Below are 6,651 nucleotides of genomic sequence, written 5' to 3'. Positions count from 1 at the left end.
AAGCAAGGCGGGTAATTGAAGGTTTCAGGGTAATACTTAGGCCAAGGATGGCTGTTTCAACGTGTTTGCATAACCTCCTTGAACTTAATATTTAGCCCTACTTTGGAGTGAGTATAGGGCACAACAGAGCCAAATAGGGAATGAAAGAGGGAGAGAAAAGTTGAATAATAGGGAGGTCCAAGTCCAAGGCGGAGGTGATGCCATTCTCTCCCCCCAATGAGTGGATCCTCTCTTTGATTAAAGATGAGGAAGACAGACATTATGGAAAGAGGATGGTGAGAGAACAGATAACTCGTGATGGTTGCCTTCCTGTTTTAAGGGACTGTGATGAACTTTCTGCCATCACTCAATTCAATACACAAGACTAGAATGCAGAGGAGCTCTATAAAAACAACACTAAACAGAAAGAGTATCCTTTTTGTTTTCTGTTAAGAGGCTTGACATTGGCTTGTGTCGTCAAAGTAAAGGAAAAGAGGGAAAGACTTGATATAAAATTTGAAAGTAAAATTTAAGATGTTTTAATGATCATCTCACATAGAGAAAGAATCAATTTGAAAATGTGTTAGGTGCTACTAATGATCAGTACAACTGAAAATCTGTCATCAATGCTTAAGTACTATCTTGTTCTGCAACACTTGAAAATTTTTGGATAATGGAGGGTTAAATGTAGAAAAGAACTTTAAATTGGCCACATTGGGCTCTGGAAAAGTAAAAACATTCAGCAATTTGGATTAAATGATGACTCATCATAAAAATAATGACACTCTCCTTTATTAAAGCAACATTTGTTGCAGGTGGACCTGATTTCTATTTGTGTGGCCTAACCTGCAGCTAAACACAAAATGATCTTTCGCTGTATATTTTATTCTTTGATGTTCTTTGATGAAGAAGCGCACGGGGTGTCGGGGGTGTCGGTGGGGACAGTGCTCTGGTCGGATCAGAGACAGTCGACAGTCGGGGGGCATAACTCATCTGTGTTTATACTGAAGCCTAAGTGCACTTTTTTAACATGCTCAATGTATGTTTCTCTCTCTCTTCTTTTGTGTATATGTGTTCTTACAGTAGTGTGACTGGAGCAGTGTTACTCATTCTGTGACCCTCACCTTTCTCTCAGATGACAGGGAGCTTTAAACAACCCAGCTGCTGTGCGTGTGTGCGTGCGTGCGTGCGTGTGTGTGTGTGTGTGTGTGTGTATACCTTGTCTGTACTGGCAGGGGACCCCCACACATGTGTGGTACAGTACAGTCCTCTGTCTTATGTTTTGCGCCTTAGGGAGACACTGTCAGTCAGCTCAGTGACAATGAAAACAGAAGTCAGCTTCCCTTTAAGGTAGTGGAAAATCCTGCTTAGCTATTGGTGGATGATGAGGGGTCAGAGCTCACCTTATTGGTTGAGGTCTTTGTACAGTCTGTGAACCCGCACAGGTAGGAGGATTGTTGTCTAAGCTGACGTGGATTTGGTTTTTCTGACACTGATGTGAAAGACACACACACACACACACACACACACACACACACACACACACACACACACACACACACACACACACACACACACACACACACACACACACACACACACATAATTCAAGCAAACATGTGCTCACTTGGAGACACCCAAGGTTATCCAAATAGGAAAAAGCTGCCACTGACATCATTATCATCACTGGCATACCGTTAAGCCTTGTTTATTTATATTTCCTGTTTTACAACAAGAACCCATCCAAAATCATGCTGGTCATTAGATAATTATCCAATAAAAAAAGAGAAATAGCTGTTCTTTCTGACTGTGTCCACCTAGTCCAACGTTTTCCAAAAATTCTTAGTTGTTACATCAGTCTTGTGTTGTATTTCGAATACGGTCAGGAGGTGTTAAGATGAATTCTGAAAGGAACTTAGTTAATAGACAAGTTAATCAAGTAATAGTTTGAGAAATTAACAACCATTCCAAAGTGGTTGGTTAAGTAACAGGGTAATTAGTCAGCTTTAAGACTGATACACATTGTTGGTGTGTTTTGAACATTGGAGAGTCAGTCCAGAGGAATATACATGTATAGTCTAGATCAAGCGATGCCTCATCCGTAGACATGGGATTGATTTTCTCAACATAAGATGCTTTTTAGATCTGTTATCATGACAAAAGTTTGAGAGGACATTAGATTCTTTGCTTCATGTCATTTGTTTGCATTCACACAAACTTGCGCCGCCACCTGGTCTCTGTTCCTCTCTTGTGGGTCTGCTGGTCTCTTCCTGGAATGCAGCGATGGCCGTCTGGTCCTGCTCATCTCTGGGAGCAGTCGGCCATCTCTCCTCATCCCTGCTACCACTCTAAACATTTGGCTAGTTTTGGCAGATTTGTTGATTTTTGTCCCCTTGTATTTTCCCTCTTGTTGCTGTAAAACTGATACATACTCTTTCAATTAGACCCCCACACCCCCCTCCCCCATCACCACCACCACCACCACCACTGGTCAAAGCGCTATTATGGGAGTGGGGGTGAACAGAGTAAGTAGGTTGTATATTTAACCAGAGAAGTGAAAACACACACAACCTGGCCCAGTTCTGGGAGAATCATCTGCTGTCATCGATTTTTTCTTGGGAAGCACAGCTCAAGGTTAACATGTAAAGTTTATCAATCTTGCTTGAAGCTCAGGCTCACCCGGTACTGTCTAATATAACTGGTCAAGAGGAGTATTAGAGCTGGCATAATAAGACCGGCATGCAGGTTTTATTTGCTTTGCACATACACCCTGTACAGATAAATCTTTTCTTATCGATTAAGATAAATGAAGGCTCTAATATTAGCCAGAATCCTCTGTCATGTGGCTTCAGGCTAGTTTCGAAAAGGTGAGCAGGGAGCTAATCCGCCCGAAGGTAGCCAAAACTTGAACCTCATAAAAATGCATTTAACCCAAATTCGGAGCTGAAACACAGATTTACCCTCTTAAATGGCTTTGCAGTAAGCTTACCAAATGAAGTCAGAGCGTGTGTTTTATGTTGGAAATAGACATTTTCTCTACCTCCTCAGTTGTAAATAACACAGCTTTTCAAGGCCATAAATAATAGTGTCACTCAACCATGCCCCACTCTCATGTCCTCTCCTTGCTCTCACCACAGGCCTCTAGTATTGCCTAGCCAGGGGCCCCCCAATCTTATGCTGCACCTTCACACACTCATAATCAAGGAACAACCATAAAATGCTCACAGAATGTTTCTGCAGTGCTGGACAGTTAAGTCGTGGAAAGGCATGATCACAGACTAGACAGCCCCATAATGAATGTTCTGGGAACAGATATTAGCAGTCTCCCCATATTCTTGCTAACAAATAGATCACACACATGTACATCAGGAAAGCATGAGTGTGTGCGCAGACAGTCACATGCACATGCGCACATGTACTTGGGGGCAGACGGTATTGATGGTTCCCTCGGGCATCACATGGACGCATCTGTTTCTGTCCCGCTGACTCTCTATACTCATAATTTTAAGTAAGTCATAACACAAATTATAAACACACATCCCTCAACCATGACGCCTAGGAATAACATGGAGTGTGCTGAGCTGATTTAAGGTAGGTTGGGACTCCTAAATCTTTACCTTTGCTCCTTTCTTCTCTTCCTCTTCTCCTTTTCTTCACTCCTTTTTCTCTCTCACGCAACTCAGGTGACAATCAGTCTTGTCAAACAAATAATCTGCTATTTCCTGTCTTGCTCTGTCCTTCGCTTTTCATTAATTTTATTTTTAATCACGTGGTTCTGCCTCGTTTTCTCTCTTCCTTCACAGCTACAGTACACCTTCCCTAACATCCTCTTCCTTTGAATGTTGTTTTGTGAATACATATACATACACTGTGTGTGTATATGTTCACTCTTGACCCATCTTAACCCCTCGTCACCCAGAAACCTGTGGGATCTGCCAGTCTCCCATCTGCCCCAAGACATCATGTCGTCCACATCAACTTCTCTTCTCTGTTTTTCATTTCTTTGTCCTGAATGATTTTTTTTGCCTCACAAATACATAACCTTCTTTTCTCCCACTCTTTTCATTCCTTTTTTTTTCCTTTCCATATTTTCTCTGCTGACCCCCCACCTTTCCCTCTCACCTCTCATCACATGGTCATGTACTTTAGCCATCCATCTTCTACCTCTGTAGATCCAAATGTCTCAATATGTCCAAGAGACCATGACGTCTCAATTGGAATCACATGTTGTAAAGCTGAGAATTTCACCCCTTATAAATAAGATGTCAGTCCAGCCTCTGCTTTTTTACAATGCTTTGCATGGTCTATCCATTCTACAATCTACAATCTAATATATAAAAGTTTTATATATATATATATATATATATATATATAGTATGTGTGTATGTGTATGTATACTGTATATATACTGTATATATTATTATTTATTTATTTTTACTTATCTTAATGTGAAATTGTAAAAATAAACTCAATTACATGAGGTTTATAACGCATAAAGTTTAGGATTTATTTATCATTTTGCTGGAATGCCTCATGACTGCTCAGTGCATGGGGTCTGACTTTTACGAAGACTAATCACGCATCTGTCATTAAAAACCATTTCATTGTTGCCCTTTCAATCAAGACGGAAATTAAGATAATCTTTTGTTTTTCCAGTACATGCCAAGTTGAAGTTAAGCAGGGAGTGAGAAAAGAGGAGAGGGAAGAGAGAGGGTTCGCCCACTCATGATCAGCCAGCAGATGTAGCACAAGCATTTTTCTTTTTGTGTGTATGTGGTTCGTGTATTTTTCTGCTAGTTGACAGCTTTCTGCCAGATTCATGCATGTGGCAAGCGTGTTCTACAGCTAAGGCCAAATGGCCAATCAAATTACATGTGATGAAATATTTCAGGGTGTTTCAGGCTCAAAAACGGTTACTAATACTAATCAGAGCAAACATGCAGATACATTTGCACCACACAGCTACAACAACTGATTGAGGATGTCGGAGACAAAATTTACATCCTGGCTAATCAAAATAATGTTCTCTCCTTTTATCGTTTTAGGAAGACATCACTCAGCAATGTTCTGCAGCACAGCTCATAGAGCCCCCACAGGGAGACAGTGCTGTAATCTGCTGTGTCAGTTTAAAGCCTGGAAGTGATTCACATGCACTGAGGCACAGCAGCCACTGTGGTTTGGAGGTCTAATTCAGTCAGGCTCAGAGCACCTTAGGGGTCAATCAATAATTTTCAACTCCGAAATTGTGTACCGTACAGTTCAGCAGCACACTTTGTGAGCATAAGCTAACATAATCACTTAACAAATTTTATTTTTCTATTAGTGGAACTTCTTTGTAGCTGTCAACATCTGCAGCAAAGACTACTTGGGTTTTTTGCAGAATTACATTGACACAGACACATGAATTTCCATCATTGCAACAGTTCTTTTCTTTTTTTCTTTTCTTTTTAGAAACTAATCCAACACCAAAACCATGTCTTTCATTGGACTCATTTGGCAGAGACACCTTGATAAATAGAAGAGTAATCAGTATTGATAAAGTGAGTGAGTGATGATCAGAAAGAGATTGATCTCTGTTTGTCTTTTTCAGATGAGTTTACAGATTAGATAAGTCCCCCCTTTAAAACTGGGTTGGGGGTGATTGCACCTAACCCCTTCACCTCACTCTTTCCTTCAAATGAACTGTCCAGCTCTTAATGCTTCACTTCCTGATGGTGACTGTGTCTTCCAGTTGAATGCACATTTATTCACTGAAATTTAAAAGTCACAAACTGACCAAAATGCATAGATAAAAAAAAAATCTCTACCAGCATTTGTGTGTAAATGATGCGAAAGGAAATAAGAAAAACTAACATTTGGAATGTGGTCCAAATTTGGGATTTCCGTGTCTGGTAATGTTGTGTAATGATGACCATCCTCTAAATTGGTTAGTGGCTGTTAATCTGACACAGTGTTTATGAACAGAGACACTTTGTGCTGCATTCCTTGCCCATATAAGACTCTGTGGATGACCTCTTCTCTATGTAACAGTCATAGATAAAGTGGTAGAACTAGGACAGTCAATGTACAAATCTTTAGAATGTAAAATTCATTGTTTGTTAGGCAATGGATACAACTGGGATACATGGGGTTGGGGTGGGGGGGGTTAAAATACATTCTACTGTTGCTGGAGTTGTAGATTTTGAATTTAGATTTGTCATTGGTATTATTTGTAACCGTAGATGTTTCCCCCCGTTTTTACATTGTGAACTTTGATTGAGTATTTACAACACTTGCATAGACCACTTACTCCAGTATAATCCCACTGCAGGTCTGTTCATCTTTCTGCGTGTCCATTAAATTGAGCATTTGAAGGAATGACAGCGGGAAGAGAGTGTGGGAAGACAAAACCAGGGACTTTCATTTTGTTCTGTTTAATGGTGTGGTTAACTGCACCACATGCGTGCATGCACAGATACATTCACGACAACCAAACACATGCTTGAGGACACACACAGGGGTGCCTGTTAATGTCCTTGAATGGGAGGATCAGAAATCCAGATGCGGCACATAATTGTACTAAAAACACAAAAAGATTCATCAAAGACCAGCGCTTTTTCCTAATTTCAGCATGTTTACTTTTACAATTCATTTAATTTTTTTTTTTTGCAGAAAACTAAATAATGGAATACA

General features: G+C 40.3%; 1 protein-coding gene across 2 annotated transcripts in view; it reads left to right on the top strand.

Annotated features, from left to right (window-relative positions):
- The window catches only part of LOC137587556 (ERC protein 2-like), a 149,359-nt gene that overhangs the window by 97,744 nt on the left and 44,964 nt on the right, over positions 1-6,651 (top strand). The gene's annotated exons all lie outside the window — the stretch shown is intronic.

This window comes from Antennarius striatus, chromosome 2, assembly GCF_040054535.1.
Source record: "Antennarius striatus isolate MH-2024 chromosome 2, ASM4005453v1, whole genome shotgun sequence".
In the NCBI taxonomy this organism is placed as follows: Eukaryota; Metazoa; Chordata; class Actinopteri; order Lophiiformes; family Antennariidae; genus Antennarius; species Antennarius striatus.
This window is presented reverse-complemented; position numbering and strand designations above follow the sequence as displayed.